This window comes from Sinocyclocheilus grahami, unplaced genomic scaffold, assembly GCF_001515645.1.
Source record: "Sinocyclocheilus grahami isolate Dianchi unplaced genomic scaffold, SAMN03320097.WGS_v1.1 scaffold791.1, whole genome shotgun sequence".
Classification (NCBI taxonomy): Eukaryota; Metazoa; Chordata; class Actinopteri; order Cypriniformes; family Cyprinidae; genus Sinocyclocheilus; species Sinocyclocheilus grahami.
The window spans coordinates 957,015-966,745 of NW_015505970.1; the positions used below are offsets into that span (position 1 = coordinate 957,015).

Sequence of the window (9,731 nt, forward strand, 5' to 3'; positions counted from 1 at the left end):
GTTTTTGTTGCTTAATAGTTTTTGTGGAAACAGTGATGCATTTTTTTCTGGATGTTTTGATAAAAAAAATACAGCACAGTACTTTAACAGAACAGCCTTTTCTGATCAAGCATCACTGCTTAATAAATATATAAATTTCTTTAAAAAATAATAATAATATCTTACAGAGCCCAAACATTTAAAAAGGTGTAGTGTAACAATCAGCCCCACTTCCTGTGTGCTCTCTTGAAATGCTACAATATTTTGACATGTATTTTACTATTTAAATAGTCATTCACTGACTTTAAGTAATCCCCTGATCATTTCCCCTCATTAATGGTCTGCAGAGCATCTGTAGAGCATATCCGTACAGACTTCAGCACATCTGAACACACAAGTGAAGTGTTGTACAGTCCAGTAAGCGCTGGTGGTTTCCCGTCTCTTGTGGTCTGGTGCTCAGATCCAGCAGCATATGGACTGTGGAAGATATATATATATATATATATATATATATATATATCGTAAATATATAGTGAATATTGGATGTAAACATCCAGCACTACTTGGGATTGCAAACCAGAATAGAAACACAATGTTTGAACTGTAATGTTGACACTCACTAGGTAGTTTGTTCTGTCACATCCAGTAGCATAAGAACGCTTGACCTTTGACCTCTGTGTGTAACCTTTGAGCTTCACAGATACTCACATGCTCTCTCATGGGCTGCTGATGTCAATCAAGACATCTTAAGAGCAAACTGTGATCTGTCACAAGTCATCTTTCCTGTGCTGAGAGCTTAAATTGACATTTTTGACATCTAGATCCAACTATTTAAAGGATAGTTCCAGATTCAGTACAAGTTAAGCATATAAACAGCATTTGTAGCATGATGTAGACTAGCACATTTAATCATATATAATATACACTCTCTTTGAAAAGTTTGGGGTCGGTAAGATTTGTTATGTTTTTGTTTATCTTCTGCTCCCCAAGGCTGCATTTATTTGTTCAAAATTACAGTAAAAACAGCTAAATTCAATTTAAAATAACTGTTTTCTGTTATTTATATTTTCCGAATATACTTTAAAAAGAACTGAAAGCAAAAGAATGCCATTTATTTGAAATAAAAACTTTTGCAATAATATAAATGTCTTAACTGGCACTTTTGATTAATTTCAATGCGCCCTTGCTGAATAAAAGCACTATTTTGTTACTGAGCACATACTTTTGAGCAGCATTATGTATCAGAGCGTGCTTGCAGTGTCCGTAATAGCGGCAGCAACCGCATATACAGCAGAGAGAGAAAAGAAAGAGAAAGCCAGGGAAAATCAGACACGGAAACACCGCAGAGAGACTAAGAGTAATAGAACATGAAGGGGAAGAAGGAACGCAAACAGAGAGAAAGAGAGAGGGAAAGAGGTAGACCACCGATCTTCTAGTCTGGGCCTCTAATGTCTCCACAAGCCCTGATGCTTTACACCAGTATAAACGTACTCTGTTAGCACAGCATGTGAGGTTTCTCCACCTCCTAAACACTGAAGGAAAAATCAGCAGCTAAAGAGAGTTTTTTCATCTTAAAAAACATGTTTTTATCTCCAGCTGTACATCAGTGGATGGGTGGGGAAGGCAATAATTACCAGTCTTGGTTTCATTATTTGTGTTATAATGGAAGTCTAAAATTCCACCTTTCTTCCAAACGTCTACACCATTATGTAAATGATCTTCAAAGCTGGGGTCACTGCTCAGTCTTCCACAGACCACCTTTGTCTCTGTTTCTGGACCGCATGAAACCCGACAGGAACTACAAGCTTTCCTTCCTTCTTTTTTACATTCCTTGTCACTTTGGGTTTTTACCTCTCTTTCCTCTCCACAGACCATCTCTGTCAAAGAAAGAAGCAGTTCACTGACGACAATCCAAACCTATAATCTTCTAGAAAACCTATCATTCCAACTAAAGCTATATCCTCAGTCCTTTGCAATATGTTGCCATTCATAAGTGCAATCTGTCGCCGGATATTGCGGATCTGACTTCCTGTTGACCCTGGTCATGTGAGCAGGAAGTTAGTTGTGCTGATGAAAATGCCAGATTGGTTTGGCTCCTTTCGGGTCTTCATAGACTTTATGCTGCTGCTATTGTTCCTCTTGGTCATGATGGTTTGATTGAACAACGTCCACTAAACACAGTATAATTACAGGATCCGCTCTGGTCAGTCGTGGCACAGATTCACTCATGCAGTGAGTTTACATAAAATGCTATTGTTTATTTTTGTGAACATAAAGGACACTTTGATGCTTTGGCTTGGATTGAAGTTAAGCGGATGTAATTTCAACTGCAGTCATTTTTCAGGTGGAAGTGGGATGAGATCTACCTCCTGTTTGCTCTATGGTTTATTTTTTTGTGTTTTGCAATTGAAACGTCTCCATCTCTGTGAGTTCACTGACGACAATCCAAACCTATAATCTTCTAGAAAACCTATCATTCCAACTAAAACTATATCCTCAGTCCTTTGCAATATGTTGCCATTCATAAGTGCAATCTGTCGCCGGATATTGCGGATCTGACTTCCTGTTGACCCTGGTCATGTGAGCAGGAAGTTAGTTGTGCTGATGAAAATGCCAGATTGGTTTGGCTCCTTTCGGGTCTTCATAGACTTTATGCTGCTGCTATTGTTCCTCTTGGTCATGATGGTTTGATTGAACAACGTCCACTAAACACAGTATAATTACAGGATCCGCTCTGGTCAGTCGTGGCACAGATTCACTCATGCAGTGAGTTTACATACAATGCTATTGTTTATTTTTGTGAACATAAAGGACACTTTGATGCTTTGGCTTGGATTGAAGTTAAGCGGATGTAATTTCAACTGCAGTCATTTTTCAGGTGGAAGTGGGATGAGATCTACCTCCTGTTTGCTCTATGGTTTATTTTTTTGTGTTTTGCAATTGAAACGTCTCCATCTCTGTACATATATCTGATATTACAAAACTGTGTGCATCACTCTTGACCAGCGGATCATATAAAACATGGATATATGTGTTGTTAGGTGATTGATACGGTGCTTAATAAATAGCACGAGTAGTTGTTAGTTGATGCTAAAGTGGTGTTGCCTAATTTTTGGGGCATAATTTATGATAATATGCACAAATAACATAATATACACCAATATTGGCTAAAAAAGAAAAGTCAATGTTAATTTGAACTATTGTGATGCTATACGGCACTGAATAAAGTACAAGTTGGACTGTATTTATAATTTCTGATTTCTCCTGATTTTCTGCAAAGGGTAGATTTTTTTGTCAAAAGAGGTATTATTGTTTATAAAGTATAACATTGCAATTAGAACCATGCAATTGTGAAATATTATTACAATTCAAAATAAGTGTTTTCTATTTGAATATATTTTCAAATAGAATTTATTCCTGTGATGGCAAAACTGAATTTCCAGCAGCAGCTACTGCTCCAGTCTTTAGTATTACGTGATCCTTCAGAAATTGGTGCTCAAGAAGCATTTCTTATTATTATCAATGTTGTAAACTGTTTTTGTTGCTTAATAGTTTTTGTGGAAACAGTGATGCATTTTTTTCTGGATGTTTTGATAAAAAAAATACAGCACAGTACTTTAACAGAACAGCCTTTTCTGATCAAGCATCACTGCTTAATAAATATATAAATTTCTTTAAAAAATAATAATAATATCTTACAGAGCCCAAACATTTAAAAAGGTGTAGTGTAACAATCAGCCCCACTTCCTGTGTGCTCTCTTGAAATGCTACAATATTTTGACATGTATTTTACTATTTAAATAGTCATTCACTGACTTTAAGTAATCCCCTGATCATTTCCCCTCATTAATGGTCTGCAGAGCATCTGTAGAGCATATCCGTACAGACTTCAGCACATCTGAACACACAAGTGAAGTGTTGTACAGTCCAGTAAGCGCTGGTGGTTTCCCGTCTCTTGTGGTCTGGTGCTCAGATCCAGCAGCATATGGACTGTGGAAGAAATCTGGCCTATCAACTTTGTGATAAAGATCTCTGGAAGCTTCAGCTAGTAAACAGCACCATAAAAGTGGCTTTTGGGGTGGAGCGCAAGAGAGAAACTTGAAGAGGTGCCCATCACCAATGAAGCCGCAACTTCTACAACAGCACTCCCACTCCTGTCTCACTCACTATTTACTGTTCACTGCCTTCACTTTCATTCCCGTTGCACACCAATTTTCAGTCCTAACACTACTGATTTAGAGGTGGGAATCCTTTCTGTAATATAGCGTGTGGAAAAGTGCCAGTCATTATGAGGAAGAAATCCATGATGCCTGAACTAGGCGCAACAGCACTTACATAATGCCATGAAGAAAGCTCAAGGCCTCTGTCGGTGGTATTGAGCTCTTCGCAGTCCTGCCAGGACATTGAGCGGTTTCAGACTGACAGAAATATACTGGGAGCTTCATGAAGCCAGACTCAATCACGCCCCCTAGTGCTTGCCTGTAAAACACAAACACTTTTAGATTGCAGTTCTAATCAGGTGAAAAATGTGCATGGGATTTATTCATTTGCATATGGACTGGAGTAGCAACATACACTGAACTAACAAAAAGCTACAAGAACCGCTCACATTTTCTTCAGAAAATGTTCAAATCTAGCTGGATTTGTTTTGACACCGCTTTGAATTTAATTCTTTATCTAATTTGATTTTGTGGACTTAAAAGTAGATTTTTTTTCTGTTCATCTGCTCAGTTTTAATTCTCTCCCTCAAAATCTAATTCTGGAATGTCCCGCAAATTAAACACATAGCGAAAAATATTGGGCAGAAATTATAGTATTTGTGGAGTTTTATAGAAATCTCAGGAAGATTTGATATTTGAGGCCATCTTGCCATAATTAGAGGCTGTTATTGCATCTGCCCGCAAATAATACAGAGAACACTTTATTAATTCCTGTCTTTTTCCACTCATCTTTTCTCATTTAAAGAAGCAATTCAACCCTTTCATCATGATACACATGGGTTGCATGCAGCATGATGGTGATTGAGATTTTGTAGCGTTAAATTAGATTAAAAAATGAGAGGAAACTTCTACCTTTGGTCAAACACCAAACTTTTTCTAGACGACTTCAAATGGAGATTTGAGTTGTTATGGATTGTTTAGGTCCACAGCATACATGAGTCCAAATAACATGGACACAAAAATCCCCATTATCATATTTCTTTCCATTATGCATTATTTATATTCTAATAAGCTTAACTGTAAGGATGTACAATATAAAATAAGAAAGTTGACATTGACATTTGATTATCTTGTATTCCTGACAACATTACACTGCTTTTATATAAGTATTTATTTCTTGTCTCAAAGTTACTGATATAAAATTACTAAAATTCCAAATTCAACATTTTGGTGCTATAAGCTTTCATCCTTACCAAAAAATTCTCATCTATTAGGCCCCTTAGAGATCATTGCTGTTTCAGTCTCTGTCAATATCCAGAAGTCATGCCTTGTGCATCTGTACTGAAAGACAAAAAATACATTAATATTTAAGACTTAGCATGTAAAACTCTTCATGTGAAAGTCACTATCCAGTGGATAGTCATCTAACAGCTTGTCATGCTCAGCGAAGACCAAGTCTCAGCCTGTCAAATTTGCATTATTTCTACAAATTTATGGAGAAGAATCATGCTCTTTTTTTGTAACTTATTCCATTTGAATCAACAGTCCTGGCCTGATGTACTTCCCTTACATCTGGGTTATCTCTGTTCGATGGTACAAGCAATTTCCTTGTTCAGTACTTCCACTGGAATCAATGACATGTTTGTTACTTCACATAATGCCTTATTCAAGCTGGATAAATGAAAATGAAAAGCAATACTGAGCTGGTGGCTTATTTATTATTATTTTTTTTTTACTGTTTTGCCTTAAATCTTATTGAGTGTTCACAAATTCAAGAAACACTATAGACTTGGCAATGCATATACCCATGTGATATTTCAGTTTTTCTTTTTTAATAAATCTGCAAAAATGTCAACAATTCTGTGTTTTTCTGTCAATATGGGGTGCTGTGTGTACATTAATGAGGAAAAAAAATGAACTTAAATGATTTTAGCAAATGGCTGCAATATAACAAAGAGTGAAAAATTTAAGGGGGTCTGAATACTTTCCGTACCCACTGTATATATATTCAACAAGGATGCATTAAATTGATTAAAAGTGACAGAAAAGACATTTATACACTTACTAAAGATTTCTACAAATGTATCAAGGTTTCAATATGAAGCAGCAGAACTATTTTCAACATTAATGATAACAAAAATGATTATTGAGCAGCAAATCAGCATAGAATGATTTCTGAAGGATCATGTGACACTGAAGACTGGGGTAATGATGCTAAAAATTCACACTCTAAAAAATGCTGGGTTGTTTCGACCCAACTTTGGGTCAAATATGGACTAACCCAGCTGTTGGGTTAAATTTTTTAATTAAAATTTTAACCCAAAAGTTGGGTTAGTCCATATTTGACCCAAATTTGGGTTGAAACAACCCAGCATTTTTTAGAGTGCAGCTTTGCCATCACACATATATTATATAAATAATATAGAAAACAGTTATTTTGAATTGCAATAATATTTCACAATATTACTGTTTTTACTGTATTTTTGATCAAATAAATACAGTCTTGGTGAGTCTTGATGACCCAAAACCCAAATTTACATATATTTACTTAAAGTTCATTTGGAATGTTTTTTATTCAAAACTAATCCTCTTTTCCACTATTAGCACAATAAAAATATTCAGTTGTGAACTATTGCACCAGTCCTATCCTCTTATGTGCAAATTACAATGACATCTCCTGTCATCACAGAATGCACAGCGGATGCTCTTGATTAAAAGCATATTAGTTTTTTCAGTCGTTTTCAGTTTCCTGTGAATTAAGTTCAGACTAAAATATGTCAAATAAATGTGTCACATTCAACACATACATACATACATATTTATAAGTACATATTCAGAAAGCATGACAGAAAGTTCAAAGTCAATTATGAACTTTTCAGCAGCAAGTCAATGGAATATGAATCGAATGGTTCTGTAAGAAATCCACACAAACATATTTTCAGGAATTCTTCCTGAATTAGAAGAAATTTCAGTGGAAAACTCTTGAATCTCCATCTTTAAAGATGTTGTGCATGAGGATGAGGGGGAGTGAGAGTTACAGGAACACAGACGTGTTGAGGTTTCAGGTCACCCATACAGAAATAGAGTTGTTTATTTCAGTCGGCAGCTCCGGATTTCTGGTTTGCACGTGTAAATTACATGTCGCCAACATTAAATATTAAACCTAATCAGTGCTTAATTATTGATGCCATTGCTTTTTATACAGGAGTGCCATTGGTACTTGAGACATCCAGCAAAGAGGCTTTCTGCATTACTGTATTCTTTGAGGTTAAGGTCTCTCTCACGATTCCCACTCACTTCTCTTTGGTTTTCTTGATTGATGAACACAGGAAGTCTGTAAAAGAGAGAGAAGGAATGGAGAACTAGATCAGGTTGGGCAGTAACGACTGCTCAGAGGAGCTCACAGGACGACTAAGTGCCTGAGTAAACCACAACTTAGTGTTTGATGAGCATGTGTGTGTTTGCAGAGAGTTCGCTCTGGACCTGAGCATCTGTAACGATCGCACAGGAGTGGTTGGTGATGGAAAAGATGGTTACCCACAATGCTCTGCAGTGGCTCAGGTGGAGATCTCTACACTGTGTCCCTGCCTGGATCAAGACCATGCTTGATGTTAATCAATAAACTCAAACATTAGCGAGGCAGAAAGTACATTTTTTTCAATGTACTTTTCTAAACAACTTGAATTACAGTTTTTGCATTGTAGACCTTAAAATGGGATCAAACAAATCCCAGACTTACATTAAAGGAGGGACCAGAGACATATCTAAAGACCAGAGTGAGTTTGCAATGCATTCAGTGAGAGAAAACATCCACTACAGCCGATTAATCATTACTCACATCTAAGGGATTGCTAGAAATATACACAAAGTGACTGATTGGGTGGAAAATAGTGCAATAGTCAATACAAACAGGCTTCAATGACAGGAAATGGTTGTTTAAAAACTAATAGGAAGTTACTTTGATCAGTCAGATGTAATCAAACGTGGTATCAATCAGGAATATGTCCAAATACAAAAGTAAAATTCACTGTGAACATTTTACACTAACATTTAAAGACACTGAAAAGTCTTCATGATAACTTGAAAGTCAAAACAAAACAGGCAACTACTATCTTAATAATTATGCTAAGTAACACTACTTTTTGTCAATTTGTTCATTCACTAAGTTATGTTTTATTAACAAATTTAGTGAGGAGCGTGCGCAGATAATTAACACGGCCAGTTCATCATCAGTAATTACACCATCTATCCAATCAGCACAAGAGAGAACCTCTATAAATAATCAAAGCAGCCTTACCGCCATTATCTCTAGTCTTTCAGGATCCCTCCACCACCCCGACTCCTGACCTTCAGCACGTTCCTACCCCAGCACGGGGAGGAACACTCGGGGGGGAGCGCTCTGGGTCCGGGCTTAGACCCGAGCTCGGACCCCTCTCCCCGGACGGGGGGAGTACCCCGCGCTCTAGAGTAATTACCGAGCTCTGAGCCCTCTCCCCGGACAGCACGCCAAATACGCATAACCTTTACTCTGTTCATTATATGTAAGTGTGAACTTGTGAAAGGCAAAATGCCACATTCAGTCGATAAATCTGCAACTGCAGATTTCTTGTTCTGCTAATTTTAGTAACATTTAGCAACAATACATTTATCGTTTTGGCATATATATATATATATATAGCTTTATATGACAGTTAATATGTGAAATGAACTCTACTATCTAAGGATTGTAGACCTTATAGGGAAGTCGTGGCCTAATGGTTAGAGAGTTGGACTTGTAACCCAAAGGTTGCGAGTTTGAATCTCAAGTCCGGCAGGGATTGTAGGTGGGGGGGAGTGAATGTACTCTCTTCCACCTTCATTACCACGACTGAGGTGCCCTTGAGCAAGGCACTGAACTGCACCCAACTGCTCCCCGGGTGCTGCAGCATAAATGGCTGCCCACTGCTCCGGGTGTGTGTGCACACTTAGGATGGGATAAATGCAGAGCACTAATTCCTAGTATGGGTAACCATACTTGGCCACATGTCACGTCACTTTCACTTTTCACTTTCACACCTAAAAACACTTGACACGCAAACCTCAAGAATGGTGAAAATCAACAAATGTAAAAAGATGTACGGTCAAATGTAATGGTCTGACATTAATTCTCTTAGCCAGCGTTGCAATATTTGCCAATACCTCACAACATATTCTGATACAATTATGATTTGATTAGATTCAGGGGCCTGTGATTGATACATCAATATTACAATATTATGGGCCTATTTTACACAACCACTTACATTTTTATTAACTCACAAATGCAACCAAAATTGAGATATATTTTCTAATATAGAAAAATAAACCAATGAAAATGCAATGACAAGTGTCAAGGAAATTTATCGTTTTGGCATATATATATATATATATATAGCTTTATATGACAGTTAATATGTGAAATGAACTCTACTATCTAAGGATTGTAGACCTTATAGGGAAGTCGTGGCCTAATGGTTAGAGAGTTGGACTTGTAACCCAAAGGTTGCGAGTTTGAATCTCAAGTGGTGGGGGGGAGTGAATGTACTCTCTTCCACCTTCAATACCAGGACTGAG

The 9,731-nt window shown here is 37.1% G+C and overlaps 1 long non-coding RNA gene across 1 annotated transcript in view; it reads right to left on the reverse strand.

Moving 5' to 3' along the window:
- Nucleotides 1–5,406: 5,406 nt before the first annotated feature.
- LOC107561766 (uncharacterized) overlaps nt 5,407–9,731 on the reverse strand; it is a 6,980-nt gene continuing 2,655 nt past the window's right edge. Inside the window, exons 2-4 of the long non-coding RNA XR_001605902.1 lie at nt 7,623–7,727; nt 7,437–7,473; nt 5,407–5,480 (exon numbers count right to left, since the gene is read on the reverse strand). This is a non-coding gene — a long non-coding RNA (uncharacterized lncRNA). The remainder of the gene's footprint in view (nt 5,481–7,436; nt 7,474–7,622; nt 7,728–9,731) is intronic.